General features: G+C 47.8%; 1 long non-coding RNA gene across 4 annotated transcripts; it reads right to left on the bottom strand.

Annotated features, from left to right (window-relative positions):
- Positions 1 to 1425: 1425 nt before the first annotated feature.
- LOC113956990 lies at positions 1426 to 6107 on the bottom strand. Of its 4 annotated transcripts, none has more exons than XR_003531039.1 (3): positions 5939 to 6107; positions 4321 to 4439; positions 1426 to 3372 (listed from the first exon to the last, which is right to left on the bottom strand). It is a non-coding gene; the product is annotated as an uncharacterized LOC113956990 (long non-coding RNA). The 4 variants fall into 4 exon arrangements; XR_003531037.1 differs by lacking the exon at positions 5939 to 6107 and adding an exon at positions 5170 to 5319; XR_003531038.1 differs by lacking the exon at positions 5939 to 6107 and adding an exon at positions 5238 to 5305.
- Between the last annotated feature and the right edge of the window lie 6 nt (positions 6108 to 6113).

Here is a 6113-nt window from a genome sequence, read left to right as displayed (position 1 = left end):
GCCGCGCCCGCCCCGCCGGGCGGTCCCGGGGCGGCCCCGCCGCTCACGTGCCCCGCAATGCCCCGCAATGCCCCCGCCCGCAGTGACCCCGCCAACGCCGCCGGCCCCCGCGCATGGGCGGTGCGGGGGCACCGAGCGGCCCCGGGGCAGGCGAGGGGCCGACACCGCTCGCCGAGCCCCCCGGGGAAGGGGCCCCCCGGGGGGGCGGGGGGGGGGGGCCCCCCCCCCCCCGCACCCCGGCCCTTCAGAGCCCCCCGCGCCGGGCTGGCGGCGGAGCGGGCGGGCGCGACCCGCAGCTCGACAGCTCCACGGGGAGAAAAGCAACAACCACCGAATACCCCCAAAAAAACCTCAGCGCAGCCCACCAGGCAGCCCCGGGCGCGGGGCCCGTGCCGTACCTGCCGCCGGGGCTGTGCCTGTGGCCGCAGAGCGGGCGGGGCGGCCCCGCCTCCGCCACCGCCCCCCCCGGCCCGGCCCCGGCCGCGCCCGCCGGGCTCATTGCGGACCTGCGCCGCCGCACGTACGCGAGGGAACCCCCGGCCCCGGCCCGATCCACATCCACAGCCCCAACCCCGGCCCGATCCACATCCACAGCCCCAACCCCGGCCCGATCCACATCCACAGCCCCATCCCCGGCCCGATCCACATCCACAGCCCCAGCCCGACCCACCCGCCTCCTGTGGTGCCCGGCGGGGCCCGAGGTTCCGCTGCTTTCCCGACACGTCCCCGCATAGTTTTTTTACAACGCGCTCCTCAGTTCTATCACACAAAGGGTTATTCTCGCCCTCCCCCCCCCTCCCGATTTCTGTTTTCTCATTTTAATTCTAAAATGAAACGACACCCTGCGAGTTGCTAAATACGGCACCATCACCATTTTATTTAACCGGGGTGCTGTGGTCTCGCATTTCCGTAACAAAACACAAGTGATGCTGTTCCCGGGCAGGAATTGCACACCCTTATGTCCAGCGTTATTAAACGGGCACATCAGCCTCCCACTGCCTCAGGGGCCCCAAAATATTAATTAAGGTGCTTGTGATTTCTTGTCTTTCTAAGCCTCGGGTTGTGGTCCTTTGACAGAAAGGTTCAATCCACATTTTGCTGCTCCTTTAGCCCCCGTGAACACGCGCACAGCACACGCCTACAGCTGCGCGGGGAAGTTTGTCTAGTGTAAAATGACATTTTAGAAATCAAACCGCAGAACTTCCAACGAAGGTGCAATTTCCTGCCTGAACTGCAACTTTCCTTTACCCAGTGCCCCCGGGAAATCCCCTCCTGTTACAGGGAGCTCTAAGGCGTTAATCCACACACAGGTTTTGAGCACAAGGGCCGGAGACAGGCACGGCCACAGAGGTTTGTCACCCAAGGACACAGCTCTAACTACTTCTTTCATTTCAAGGATACTAAACACAACCTCAGACAAGAATGTAAAAATAATGTGGGCTTTTTTTCTTTAATTTACAGACTACAGGCAAGTTGTCACTGAGGTAAAAGAAATCAAGAATTCCTTACCTTTACCATAATGAAAGCAAACAGCAACTTTCTTACTGCCCATTTAAAGAAAAATAAGCTGCTGATTATTTACATATACCCTGAAAAAAATCACTAATCCTAGCTTGAAGTAAGAACTGTAATAGCTTTGCTAATCATTTTCTGTGTCTCTCTCCTCTTCATTCAAAACACTCTCACATTTCACATTAGCATGTTAACCCAAGCTTTTTAAAAGCACCACAACCATTCCAGAGCAATCCCTATTCGACCTAAGAATTTGCATTTCCTTGCAGTTCCATGCTGGAATGCAGCATTATTTGACATCTTCTTTCCTGTTCCTTTGAATGAGTATCTTCATACTAAAAAGCTGTGCAAACCTCCCAGCTTATTCCACCTGGATACAACAGCCACAGTTGCATTGACCAATGTGGAAACAGCAGAGAAGAAAGTTCTAAATTAGGAATGTGTTGCTAAAATCCTTCTGTTTCACATTTTGATGATTATGCTTAAATTTATTATCCAAAATTGATATTGTGATTCTTCAAAAGACATGTCAGTTTTGAATGTTTCTGTGCAGATCATATTTAAAGTGGTTTTTATTTCACAGAATCACGGAATAGTTTGGGTTGGAAAGGATTTTTGAAGGTCATCTTGTTCCACCCCCTGCCATGAGCAGGGACACCTTCCACTAGCCCAGGTTACTCCAAGCCCTGTCCAACCTGGCTTTGGACACTTCCAGGGATGGGGATCTACAGCCTCTCTGGGCAACCAAGTTACTCATCTGTTACAGGACTGGTTGTGCTTCTGCACATCATCAAAAGGCAGTAGATTAAATTTCCCCCCATATTTCTTCATATTCACAATGAAAACCAGAGAACTGCATGGAAATTGAAACATTTGCAGAAATATTAAAGACATCTTAGGTACAAACCTTAAGTATCCCTATTTCATCCTCTGGCTTAAGAATACCTGGACTGAATTATTTTCAATTTAAGGATTCAAACAAAAAGAGCAAAAACTTATACAAACTGAAGAGTGTGCAAAGAATCTCTGTTTCAGTGCACAGTATAAGATCATAGTTGTGTAATCATTAGATAATTAGATGTCCCATGTATTTTATTGCCAAGAGCACCCTCTGCTCTCTGTTAGCTATGGATGCCATTTTCCCACAGGACACCAGATCCACGACCCATCATCACACCAGGCCTGACAACCTCAGACAACAGAGCACCATCCTGCTTTAAGGTGCCCTGGGGAGGTAACAGTTACCACCTTTGCAAAGCTACTTTCCAAAAACTTCACCTCCTAAAAGCTTTCCTATGTCAACAGTAGGGTAGCACTTAAAAGGCATTACTTGCTTTTAGGGCCACTCTTGATGTATTTGGCCTCCATCCCTCCACGTAACATTTATCCCTGCGCCTGAAACGTTTACACTCTGAATAAAATGGAGAAATAAGCATTCTCAGTGAAAACAAATTGTTGCAAGCAACTGAAGAAACTGTTACAGGCTGAACATTAGAACTGCAAGGCACTGCCAGCTCTAACTGCCTCCTCACCTCAGCGACAGCACAGGCCACCCCACAGCACTCAGAATTGGGCAATAAATCTTGGCTGCAGCTGGTAAACATGTATTCCATGAAATCAGTGCTCTGCAGGCTGCACACACACTGTTCCCACAGAGGTCAGGGGACACCAGGCAGAGCTCACTCCTTGGGATGAGCTCATTTCTACCGGGACTCACAGCCAATTCCATCCAGCCACAAAACAACCCCGGTCTGGGGGTGCTCCCAACCAACTGTTGAGGATCAGGCGCTCTGGGAATTTCTCCTGGCATGCTGATGAGATCACATGCTTATTGCACAGCTGAATTGCTAAGTTTAAGACCTTGGAAGAGGAAGAAAAAAAAAAAAAAAGAAGTATAAGGAGCTAGAAAAGAATATTTAGGAGAACGGTCTGAAATTAGGAAAAAGGACCAGAAATACAGTAGTGTCAAACTAATGCAAAATAAAGGCCAGTTCTGTTCTATCTGCACGTTCTTGGGTTTAGATCAGTGAATTAACAGTTACAAGTGTATTTACTCTACAAATTGCATTTCTATACTTCCAGAGAATCTATTTTTATATTATCAAGCAAGAAGTCTACAAACAGTCAACTACATATTCCTGAATGTTTATTTTGGCAAATAGTTTTTGCTTCTGCAGCAACACATTTTGGAATTCATGCTATTCTTTAAGTCCAAGATCAGGCTTTTAAAATGTGTTTCGTCTGCCTTTTTTTGTGTGGTAGGCATAACACCACTCACCTCCTTCAAAATGCTGGTGTAAACCCCCCAGATTTTAGAAAAAATGCTGTAAGAATCATTAACAGATAGCAGAAGCTTACAAGGATCTTTGCCATATTCCAGTTTTGAGTGTGTGTGTGGCATTTTCCATGGTTGAAATAATTTCTCTCTAACTTCACAATTAAATTAAGTCATATCAGGTTATCTGACCATGGCCTTTGCAGAACTGGAGAACTGCAGAACTGCAATATTTTTGCAGCTAGTAACAAGATTAAAACAAAGTGATATGTTGTGTGGTTTATGCTGAGTGCAGGGGACAGATGAATTTCTTACTTATTTCACTCTGCTCTAGACACAAGAAGTCTTTTGTCTTGTATCACTCAAAATGGCTTAATATTTGGTTTCCAGAGAAACCAGTTGCTCACAAAAACTGATTGACAACTGATTAGACATAAATTTATTCCCAGAAGACTCAGTCAGCTGCTTGTTTGGGTTGAGGACACGTGATACTTATTACTTCCTATTTTTCATCCAAATCCAGCAGCTGGTACCTCGTGACTCACAGGGAGGCCAATTCATTCTTGCAGCTCCTCAGTGCCTTTTCCCATTAACAGAATTACACAAAAATTGCAGATCAGTTGCTATCAGATGTCATCCAGGAAGGACATTCCTGTGCAACGGAGAGAGGATCAAATATCATTCATAGGCGAAGTTATACATTCACTTACATGACGGGAATTTAACAAGTTAAGCTGAACTACAGATGTCTGCACTTCACCCCTCCTGCCTGACATGAGCAGTTGCTGTAATGGATTGAACAGGAACAGTTTTTTCCATATGAATGATGTTTAGCTGAAACACAGAGGATTTTCCAAATCTAGCCTACTTGTCCTTGACAGGAAAGTCACTCAGTATTTCAAACGAACCAGAAACTTTCCTCTCCAAACAACAGATTTTCAAACCCAACACTTTAGCTGATACACAATTCACTGAAGTAATGACATCAGTGTTGAACTGTAAGATTATCACTGATATTTCTGCTTTGCAAATCCCCCTGAGTTTTTGAACAATGACATGAATTTTTTGAGGATTCTGTTTACAATTATAAAAGCTATACAAAACCACCTTGCATTCAATTATTATAACCATCATAGCTATCAAAGCTGAAAGCTAAGGCTTAAAAATACCAAGTATTACTAAACTTGGAATAAACCAACATATTGGCAACAGATACAATTTACTAGTAGAAAAAAGCAACAGCAGGAGCAAAACACTTCACAAGTATCAAGAGTTACATTTTGAAGACTGGGAAACTTAAAGAAGTTGGTTCAATGGGAATCCAGGTCCCATTGTGGGACTTCACTGAGACAACTTTGTGACACTGAGAAATCACTACAAACCTCACCCTCCTGCAGCCTCCTGTCTGTACACAGAGATAAGAAGTATTACCAGGTGTAAGAAGTATTACCAGGTGTAGAAAGAGTACAAGAAAGACAAGGAGCTACTGGAGAGGGTCCAGGGGAAGCCCCAGAGATGATGAGGGGTCTGGAGCATCTCTATGAGGAGAGACTGTGGGAGCTGGGCCTGGTAAGTCTGGAGAAGTCCAAGAAGGATCTCATTAATGCATATAAATATATCCAAGGGTTGCCAAGAGGATGGTGTCAGACTCTTTTCAGTGGTGCCAGTTACAGAACAAGGAGCAAGGGCCATAAACTAAGACACAAGAAGTTCCACCTCAATATAAGGACAACCTCTTTCCATGGAGGGTGGCAAAGGGAGGGCGTGGAACGGCTGCCCAGGGAGGGCGTGGAGTCTCCCTCTCTGGAGACATTCCAAACCCACCTGGACGTGCTTCTGTGTCACCTGCTCCAGGCGACCCTGTCTGGGCAGGGGGTTGGACTGGGCGATCCCCAGAGATCCCTTCCAACCCTGACTATTCTGTGATTCTGTGATGGCTGCAGCACAGTGCAAACACTCTGTGACAGTGGTGCCCCAAGTGCTGCCATTGCGAACCCAGAGGTGCCCCGACCTCCACAGGGACACCCCGAGCATGAGGACAGCCCGCAGGGGCTCTTCGCCCTCCCTGACCGCCTCACGCCGTGTCCACCTCACTCGGCGCGGGTCTATCAAACTGTGCCCAGCAAGGCTCTCCCGCACACCCAGCCGCACCCTACAGCACTGCACTCCTCTCATCCGCCAACGCACGAGCTTTCCCCTCGTTTTTAGCACCGCTAAGGTAATATAACCGCGGAAACATCGACACTCTTACTTCGGCCACAACCGCGGGCGCAGGCGCCATGTTGAGTACTGGCAGCGCGCCGCCATCTTGGCGCTGCCCTCGCCC

This window comes from Corapipo altera, unplaced genomic scaffold (genome assembly GCF_003945725.1).
Source record: "Corapipo altera isolate COAL_440 unplaced genomic scaffold, ASM394572v1 122, whole genome shotgun sequence".
Lineage (NCBI taxonomy): Eukaryota > Metazoa > Chordata > Aves > Passeriformes > Pipridae > Corapipo > Corapipo altera.
This window is presented reverse-complemented; position numbering and strand designations above follow the sequence as displayed.